We start from the raw sequence: 11128 nt of genomic DNA, 5'->3' as shown, positions 1-11128 counted from the left end.
CCAATGAAGATGCTTCAATTCTGCTTGGGAATGAGAAGAAAGCAATCATGGGGGCAGAGGAAAGGAGGAGCTTAAGTGGGAGAGGGGACAGGGAGGAGAAAAAGGGAACATAATCAGGTATCGGGGGCAGGGGTAAAGAGTACTGAAACACTATAGTTCAGAAGAAAGAATGTAAACCAGCAATCTCAGGAGGTAGGAGTTAAGGGGACCCTAATAAAAAGTACCAGCGATCTGAGAAGTGAGTGAATCTCAGGAACCAAAGGTAGGGACTGTAGATGAAATCCCCTAGAGTGAGAAGTGGGAACTTGTAGAGTTCACACTCAGTACATAGACAGGGTATCAAGTCGAGAGAAGGACTTGCCATCTCACAGTCAAAAACTCTGACTCAGAATTGTTTCTGTCTGAAAGAAATACAGGGGAAAAAATGGAGAAGAGCCTGAGGGAAAGGAAGTCCAGTGACAGGACCAAATTGGAATCCAGTTCAAGGGGAGGCTTCAAGGGCTGACACTTACTGATATTATGACGTACTCACCGACAGGAGCCTAGCATGCCTGTTCTCAAAGAAGCCCAAACAGCTGACTGAGACAGATGCTGATACTTACATCCAACCAATGGACAGAAGCTGAGGATCCCTGTGGTTGAACTAGGGAAAAGCTGAAAGTAGCTGTGGAGAGGAATGACCCCATGGGAAGACCAGCAGTCTTAACTAACATGGACTTCTGAAATCTATACACTAAGTCACCAACCAGACAGCATACACAGCTGACATGAGGCCTCTGACACAGGTACAGCAGAGGGCTGCCTGATCTGGCCTCAGTGAGAGAAGAGGAACCTAACCCTAGAGAGATTTGAGACCCCGGATAGTGGGACGATCTGGTGGCTTGGGGGTTTGGAGGGCAGAGACATCCTCTTGGATACAGGGGGAGGATGTATCAGGTAAGAAACTGTCAGAGAGCAGACCAGAAGGGAGATAAGGTTGGCCTGTAAAAAAAATTAAAGAATTAATAAAACAAAAACAATTAAAATTACAGTTCAAGATTGGAGCAGAAATATAACTAAAGAGAGATTACACTGAATCTTTAACTTAAACCTTAACCGATGAGTTTACTTTTTTGACACACTTATAAAGATTCATGTTATTTCTTAGAGACCTTGTCAGTGATCATGATATTTTTGATCAACTGTCATGTGTTAGTGACATACCTAATGAAATATCATATTACATAGAGGTTTCCTCCCAATTTATGATTACAATGTACCTTACTTCTTTTGTCCTGTATTTTAACTACAGCTAAACTATAGATAGTAGAATTGATTTTCATCAGACAATCTTTTTTCTCTTTCATATTTAGTATTTCACAAAATCAGTCTTTTCTCTTCACTTGTATACAGATTAACATCATTGACATGACATTGTACAATATAATTTGTACATTTATTTAGATGACTAAAATATTGAGTATGACAATTACTCAAAATGAAAATGATGAATAATTAAAAGCTATATATATATATACTATATATACTATTTTTTATATATATATAAAAGCTATATATATATATATATATATATATATACTTTAAAAGTCTCATAAGAAAAGAAAATGTATCAGTAGCTGAGGCCCATATTTTCAAAATAAGTTTGAGGTCAATTCCTGCAGCAAAAAACTTGCTAATAAATGTTTTATAAACAAGTCTAATAAAATAAGTACTTCTTCAGTTAAGATATTTGGAATAAATATTGTAAATAAAAAAAGACTTTATAAATTGAGTGAAAAATAATGTTACTAAAGAAATATACTTTTGAAACACTGTTATTTTGTCCCCTTAAATTATTAAATTGATAGTAGTAGTTATTCACCAAAGCGTTTTAGAAAGCCTGTCATTATGTAAGTAGTTTGGAATGCGCATATGCGATTCTGAGATAAATTTTCTTTCAGTTACCAACTATATACGTGATAACTGGCCTAATATAAGGGCAATGTCTTCCTTACAAAGCGATGAAATAAAATAAAAAATATAAAATAAAACGGCATTGTGATTTTGTAAGGAATTGTATTGAATTTGTCATTGTTGTGGATATAATTGATACCACAACTTAATTAGTATTGTCAGGAGGTAAATATTCCCAATTCATAAACACAAAATAATTTTGCAAACTTCTATAATCTATTTTCACTTCACTGTAAATTGTATTATTTTTAGAATAGAAGTATTATATTTCATTTTTTCAGCTTTTATATTTCCATGAAGCAATATGTATTTACAAAGAAAGTAGAGTTGTTTTCATTTTAATTAAATTGTATGTAAGATATATCCTATTAATCCATACATAATAAATGAGCAGATCATGAGCATACAAATTAATCTGTATGCTATACACTTTCAATGAAACCAGACAGTAATATTGACAAATAACCCACACATTTGACTAAATTACTTTTCATTACTGATCTTAGTTACCTTTAATTACTCAACACCTTCAAACAATTCAATAACTACTTTTTTTTTTTTCAGAGCTGGGGACCGAACCCAGGACCTTGCGCTTCCTAGGTAAGCGCTCTACCACTGAGCTAAATCCCCAGCCCCTCAATAACTACTTTTAACACACTTAACAAACCTTACTTTTAAAAAAGTATTGTAATGTACTTCACTAAAACAAATTATACAAATCATGTTATATTGTGTTATATTGATTATTCAAAAGGAGATAGTCACTCACTCCCAATAACAAAATTCCTTCCTTTTCTTACATTCTTCATAATTATACATCACATTTGAAATTGTAGATTTCCTGAACCTAATAAACTCCAGATATTATTCAGCAAAGTGCATCTAATGTGCTTAGTTAAGCTATTGTGTGAGAATTTAGTTTTTATTGCTCTACCTTTTAAAATAATGAAATGCATTCAGCAAAAATATATTTATAAATAAAGAAATTAAAATGAAAATTTTACAGAAAGGCTAATAATCTAAATCTTTGATCATGTGAACTATAAAAAACTAATTGTCTTACTTTTTAGTGGTTTATTTTTCCTTTTCCAAAGTTGAATGTCTTAGGGCTATGAAAACGTACATATTTTGATTTTAAAAATTAGATTTACAATAAATGTCCACAGCATTTTTTCTGAAGAGCTTCACACTATGTTTAGGCATGTATAAACAGTAATTAAACTCAGTGTGTGATAAATAAAGATGAAAATTATAACCTCATTTGTGGGTTTAGAATGTCTCTTCTCCATTTATATATTAGAGGTACAAGCCTCCAAGTGATACCATTTGAATATGGAATGTTGAGGAATAAGGAGATTTAGATGGGGTTATGATTGTGAGCTCCCTTTGACTGATAAAGAGGAATATGACCAGAACCCAGTGTACTCTCGTGAGAATGTCTAGATAATAGAATGTACAAAAGCAAAACAGTACTTTTAACTGTACCTGAACTTCTTGATATCTCAAACATATTCTTACACGAGTCCTGAGGTATATGAAATAAAAATCTGGTAGTTAAACTTCTATATAATATATAATCTGTAGACTAACAGAGATTATTCACTGAAAGCACATATTCTCTTTTCAAAATTTTTTTATTATATATTTCTTTACTCAATATTTCAAAGATCATTCCTCTTCCCGGTTTCCTGTCCATAAGCCCCCATACCCTCCCCTCCCCTCCCCCATACAGGTATCCTGCCTATACATTCCCCTTATTGTCCTCTCCCATATTACCCTGCACTGAGGGTCCATCCTTGGCAAGACCAAGGGCTTTTCCTTCCCCTGGTGCCCCAACAAGTCTATTTTCTGCTACATATGCAGTTGGAGCCCTGATGCAGTCCATGTATAGTCTTTCGGTAGTGGTTTATTCCCTGGAAGCTCTGGTTGCTTGGCATTGTTGTTCATATGGGGTTGCAAGCCCCTTCAACTCTTTCAATCCTTCCTCTAATTTCCCCCAAGGGGATCCTATTCTCAGTTCAGTGGTTTGCTGCTAGCATTGACCTCTGTTGTGGACATGCTCTGGATGTGTCTCTCAGGAGAGATCTATATTCAGTCTGTTTCCGCATGCATTTTTTAGCTTCATCAATCTTATCAGAGACTTTAAAAGTGCAGAGAATTTTTTAAAAGATGAATGGGTGGAGAAGGAAGAATTAAGGTATATGTTAACGATATGGAAAGTAATTATGGAAAGAATTCATAAAAACATCTATGAAATCAAGTATCTAAGTCCTACTTTCTATATAAATGATTGAACCAGGAATCCTGGTAATTATTAACCATGAAATTGTGAAAATATTATAATTCCACAAGTTGATATGAAAAGCTAACAATTGAGATAACCCAAATTTAGAAATTGAGTTATGGAGTATTTAAAAAAAATAACATTTTTGTATGTATATTGTTGGATATTTAATACTTTTTAAGTTAAACAAGGATTTAGGGAAATTTACATTCTTTTAACACTGGTGAAAACCATTATTATATATTCATTTAAGCTTCATTTTATGTTTTATTACTCCATCCCTCTCTCTCTCTCTCTCTCTCTCTCTCTCTCTCTCTCTCTCTGTGTATGTGTTCATATAACTATAAGTGTATGATGAATGTTTATGGACGGGCTGGTTGCATACTCTAGCAAACATGTATAGATCGGAAGATAATTTGGTGTATTCAGTTTTCTCCTTCCACTGTTGATTCCAGGTATAGAACTTAGGTCATCAGGTTTGTGTACTGAACAATCCCTCTGGTTCTTTCAATATAAATTTTGTGAAGAAAAAATCAATAAATTATTATCGAGGCATAAATGTGTGTGGAAGTTAGTATTACCTAAAATTAACTCGACAATATAACCTACTACTGGGTATGTACATTTTACCTTAATTACAATTGAGATATGAGTAATTAACTTGACTTTATTGCTATTGTTTTGAGGAGACATAATGAAGAAACCAATTCTTATAAAAGAAAATTTAGCTGTCTCCATCTGTGCCTTGGTGCCAAGGCTGTGCTATAGCCCTCTGAACCCAAATCCTTCCTGGAGAGAACTGGTCTCCCAAGAGTGCTCTCACTCCTAAGCCCACAGGTGAAACCACCACTTTCCTTCCAATAACTGCTCAAGGCGGGAGCCACCAGGAACACACAGGGCACAGGAACCACAGACCACCCTGGGACAAGATCCTTCCAGTCTCCATCTATGCTCAGAGCTAAGACTGTCCCACAGCCCTCCTTAAACAAATCCTATCCTGAGAAAAGTGGTCTCCCAGGAGTATTCTCACTCCTAAGATCACAGGCTTACAGGCACATAGGAAAGGCATACTCCAGTAAGACATAGCAAGACCAACTAACATTAGTGATAAATAGATAGCAAAAGGCAAGTGCAAAAATTAAGCAAAAGAAACAAAGGGTTCTTGCATCATCAGATCCCAGTTCTCCAGAGATAGCAAGTATTGGATATCCCAAGACACGAGAAAAGCAAGATTTGGATTTAAATCACACCTCATGATGATGATAGAGAACTTTAAGAAGGACATAAATAACTACCTTAAAGAAATACAGGACAACACAGGTTAAAAAGTAGAAGCCCTTAAAGAGAAAACAGAAAAATGCCTTAAAGAATTACAAGAAAGCACAACCAAACAGGTGAAGAAATTGGACAAAACAATGCAGGATCTAAAAGTGGAAATAAAAAAAAACAATAAAGAAATTAGAAGAGAGACAACCCTGAAGAAAGAAAACCCATGAATGAGATCAGGAGTCACAGATGCAAGCATCGTCAACAGAATACAAGAGATAAAAGAGAGAATCTCAGGGCCAGTAGAAAACATTGACACAACAGTGCAAAATTCACAAAGCTCCTACACAAAACTTCCAGGAAGTCCATAACGTAATGAGAAGACAAAACCTAAGGATAATAAGCATAGAAGAGAGTTAAAAGATTCCCAACTTAAAGAGACAATAAATTTCTTCAACAAAATTAATAAAAGAAAACTTCCCTAACCTAAAGAAAGAGATACCCATGACCATTCAAGAAGCCTATAGAACCCCACATAGATTGGAACAGGAGAGAAAATCCTTCTGTCACATAATAATCAAAACACAAAATGTGCTAAACAAAGAAAGAATATTAAAAGCAGTAAGAAAAAAAGGACAAGTAACATATAAAGGCAGACCTATCAGAATTACACCAGAATTCACAACACAGCCTATGAAAGCTAGAAGTTTGTGAGCAGACGTCATGCAGACCCTAAGAGAACACAAAGGCCAGCCAAGGCAAATATACCCAGCAAAATTCTCAATTAACATAGATGGAGAAACAAAGACATTCCTTGATAAAACCAACATTATACAATATCTTTCCACAAATTCAAGCCCAGAAAGGACACTGAATAGGTAAACTCCAATACAAGGAAGGAAACTACACTGAAGAAAGAGCAAGAAAATAATCTTTTGACAAACCCAAAAGAAGATAAGCTCACAAACATAATTCTACCTCTAACAACAAAAATAACAGAAAGAAACCATTACTTGTCTTAATATCTGTTAATATCAATGGATTCAATTCCCAAATAAGGACATAGACTAACAGATTGGATACATAAACAGGGCATAGAATGTTGCTGCATAAAGGGAAAGCACCTCAGTGACAAACATATACTACGTCAGACTAAAAGGCTGGAGCAAATGGTCCCAAACAACAAGTTGAAATATCCTTTCTAATACCAAATAAAATTGACTTTCAACCAAAAGTTATCAAATAAGATAAGGGAGGACATTGCTCTAATCAATGGAAAATCTACAAAGATGAACTAATAATTCTGATTATCTATGCTCCAAATACAAGGGCACCCACATTCATAAAAGAAACTTTACTAAATCTCAAAGCATATGTTGTACAACACACAATAAGAGGGGGAGACTTCAATGCCCCAATCTTATCAATGGATAGATCCTGGAAACAGAAACTTAACATAGACACAGGAAAACAAACAGAAGTTATGAACCATAGAACATTTAATCCTCAATCAAGAGAATAGACATGCTTTTCAGCACTTCATGTTACCCTCTCCAAAACTGACCATATAATTAGTAACAAAACAGGCTTCAACAGATAGAAGAAGACTCAAATAATCCCATGTATGCTATCAGATCACCATGGATGAAGATTTTTTCTTCAATAACAAAAACAACAAAAAACATAAAAACAAGTGGAAGCTGAGCAATGCTATATTCAATGATAACTTGGTCAAGGAAGAAATGAAGAAAGAAATTAAAGACTATAGATTTTAATGAAAAATAATGCTCAACATATCCAAACTTAGGGGTCACAATGAACACAGTACTAAGAGGAAAACTTATAGCTCTAAGTGCCTCCAAAAAGAAAATGGAGAGAGTATACACTAGCAGCTTGACAGCACACTTCAAAGCTCTAGAACAAAAAGAATCAAGCACACCCAGGAGAAGAAGTCAGGAATAATCAAACTCAGGGCTGAAATCAACCTAAGAAAATGATGCAAAGAAATCAACAAAACCAGGAGTTGTTTCTATGAGAAAATCAACAAGATAAATATACACTTAGGCAGACTAACTGTACAGAGACAGTATTCCAATTAACAGAATCAGAAATGAAAATGGAGATATCACAACAGAAACTAAAGAAATTAAAAAAAAATCACAGATCCTATTACAAAAGCCTATACTCAACAAAACAGGAAAATCCGAATTAAATGGACAATGTTTTCGACAAATATTAGCTACCAAAGTTAAATCAGGATCAGAAAAACCACCTTAACAGTCCCATAACTCCTAAAGAAATAGAAGCAATTGTTTAGGAAAGTCACAAAAAAAAAAATCCCAGGAACAGTTGGGTTTAGTGCACAATCCTATCAAACCTTTATGGAAGACCTAATAGCAATTCTGTACAACCTATTTCACAAAATAGAAACAGAAGGAACACTACACAATTCCTTCAATAAAGTCACTTTTATGCTTATACCTAAACCACAAAAAACTCAACAAAGAAAGAGAGCTTCACACAAATTTTGCTTATAAATATCAATGCAAAATTACACAATAAAATTCTTGCAAATGAATCTAATAATAAATCAAAACAATCATCCATCATAATCCAGTAGGCTTCATTCCACTGATGCAGGTATGGTTTAATACAAAGAAATCCATCAATATGACTCACTATAAAAACAAACTCAAAGAAAAAATACACATGACCATCTCATTAGATGCTGAGAAAGCATTTAACAAAATTTAACATCCCATCATGATAAAAGTCTCAGAAAGATCTGGAATTCCAGACCCATACTTAAACTTTGGTAAAAGCAATATATAGCAAACCAGTAGCCAACATCAAAATAAATAGAGAGAAACTTGAAACAATCCCACTAAAATCAGGGACTAGAAAAGGCTTTCCACTTTCTCGCTACTTATTCATTAAAGCCTATCCAGAGAAATCAGAAAACAAATGGAGGTTTAAGGGATACAAATTGAAAGGGAAGAAGTCAAAATATCACTATTTGTAGATGATATGATAGTATACTTAAGTGGACCCAAAAGTTCCACTAGAGAACTCCTAATCCTGATAAACAATTTCAGCAAGGCGGCTGGGTATAAGGTTAACCCAAACAAATCAGTCGCCTTCCTCTAATCAAAGGATAAACAGGCTTAAAAGGAAATTAGGGAAACTGCACCCTTCATAATAGTCACAAATAATATAAAACATCTTGGTGCGACTCCAAACAAGCCAGATCTATATGACAAAAACAAGAAAGATCTATATGACAAGAACTCCTAGTCCCTGATGAAAGAAATTGAAGAATATCGCAGATGATGGAAAGATCTCCCATGTTCATGGATTGGCAGGATTAATATAGTAAAAATGTACATATTACCAAAAACAATCTGGAGATTCAATGCAATCTCCATCCAAATTCAATTCAATTCTTCAAAGTGTTAGAAAGGGTAATTTCCAAATTCCATTGGAAAAGCTAAAAACACAGGATGATGAAAACTATCCTCAACAACAAAAGAACTTCTCAGGAATCACCATCCCTGACTTCAAGCTTTATTACATAATAATAGTGATAAGAAAAAATATATGATATTGGTACACAGAAAGGCAGGAAGGTCAATGGAATAATATTGAAGACCCACGGGGTTGGGGATTTAGCTCAGTGGTAGAGCGCTTGCCTAGGAAGCGCAAGGCCCTGGGTTGGTCCCCAGCTCTGAAAAAAAAGAACAAAAAAAATTGAAGACCCAGAATTAAAGCCACATATCTATGGTCACTTAATCTTTTACAAAGGTGTAATACTATCCAATTGAAAAAAAGATATGATTTTTAACCATTAATGCTGCTCCAACTCATGGTCAGGCTTTAGAAGAATGCAAATTGATCCATTCTATCGCCCTGTACAAAACTCAAATCGACGTGGATCAAGTACCTCCACATTAAACCAAATATACTCAAACTAATAAAAGGAAAGTTGCGGAAGAACCTGGAACACATGGACACTGGGGAACATTTCCTGAAATGAACATTAATGACTTATGCTCTAACATCAAGAAGCAACAATGTGACTTCAAAAAATTGCCAAGCTTTTGTAAGGCAAGGGACACTGTCATTAGGACAAAACAGCAACCAACAGACTGAGAAAACTTTTTCAATCCTACATCCAATAGAGGGCTAATACCCAATATATAAAAAGAACTCAAGTATATAGACTGCAGAAAATCAAATAATCCTATTAAAAATACAGAGATAAACCAAGAATTCTCAGCTGAGGAATATCGAATGCCTGAGAAGTACTTAAAGAAGCATTCAACATCCTTAGTCATCAGAAAAATGCAAATCAGAACAACCCTGAGATTTTACCTCACACCAGTCAGAATGACTAAGATCAAACACTCAAGTAACAGCAGATGCTGATGAGGATGTGAAGAAAGAGGAACACTCCTCCACTGTTAGTGGGATTGCAGCTAGTACTATCCCTCAGGAAATAAGTTTGGAGGTTCCTCAGAAAATTAGACATAGTACTACTTGAGGACCCAGCTATACCACTCCTTAGCATATACCTAAAAGGTGTTCCAACATATAACAAAGTCACAAGCTTCATTATTTTCATAGAAGCCTTATTCATAATAGCCTGAAGCTGGAAAGAACCCAGATGTCCTTCAACAAAGGAATGGATACAGAAAATGTGATGCATTTACAAAATGGAGTACTACTCAGCTATTAAAAACAAAGACTTAATGAAATTCTTAGACAAATGGCTAGACCTAGAAAATATCCTGAGTGAGATAAGTGAATCACCAAAAAATACACGTAGTATATACTTACTGATAAGTGGGTATTAGCCCAAAAGCTTGGATTACCCAAGATACAATCCACAGACAACTTAAAGTTCAAGTAGAAGGATGACTGAAGAGTCGATATTTCAGTCCTTCTTAGAAAGGGGAACAAAAATATTCATAGGAGGAGATATGGAGACAAAGTTTGGAGCAGAGACTGAAAGAATGGCCATTCAGAGCCTGCCCCACCTGGGGATCCATCGCATATACATACAGCCACAAAACCCAGAAAATAGTGCTGATATCATGAAGTGCATGCTGACAGAAGCCTGATATAGCTGTCTCCTGAGAGGCTCTGCCAGAGCATTACAAATACAAAGGCGGATGCTTGCATACAACAATTGAATTGAGAATGGAGTCCTGGTTGGAGGAGTTAGAGAAAGTATTAAAAGAGTTGAAAGCAGTTTTCAACCCTATCAGAACAACAATACCAACTAACCATACCTCCCAGGAACTAAAACACTATACAAGACTACACATGGATAGACCCATGTCTCCAGCTGCATATGTAACAGAATGGCCTTGTTGGGAACCGATGTGAGGAGAAGCCCTTGGTCTTGCAAAGGTTGGACCTCCCAGTGTATGGGAATGTTAGGGTGCAGATAGGTAGGGAACACCCTCATAGAAGAAGGGGAAGGAGGGATGGGATTTGGGGTTTATGGACAGAGAAACAGGAAAGGGTGTAACATTTGAAATGTACATTTAAAATCTAGTAAAAAAGAAAAAGAAGAACTTCAAGTCTCGGAAGAAAAAAATGAAGGTCTCAGAAGATGGAAAG

General features: G+C 35.4%; 1 long non-coding RNA gene across 4 annotated transcripts in view; it reads left to right on the top strand.

The window, feature by feature from the left end:
- Positions 1-547: 547 nt before the first annotated feature.
- The window catches only part of LOC102556158 (uncharacterized), a 143679-nt gene continuing 133098 nt past the window's right edge, over positions 548-11128 (top strand). For all 4 annotated transcript variants that reach the window (XR_015623471.1, XR_015623468.1, XR_015623470.1 and 1 more), the window contains exons 1-2: positions 548-785; positions 2518-2553. This is a non-coding gene — a long non-coding RNA (uncharacterized LOC102556158). The remainder of the gene's footprint in view (positions 786-2517; positions 2554-11128) is intronic.

Source organism: Rattus norvegicus, chromosome 6, assembly GCF_021556685.1.
Source record: "Rattus norvegicus strain SHRSP/BbbUtx chromosome 6, alternate assembly SHRSP_T2T, whole genome shotgun sequence".
NCBI classification, from domain to species: domain Eukaryota; kingdom Metazoa; phylum Chordata; class Mammalia; order Rodentia; family Muridae; genus Rattus; species Rattus norvegicus.
Note: the sequence above shows the minus strand (reverse complement) of the source record. Positions and strands in the feature narration are given on the sequence as shown.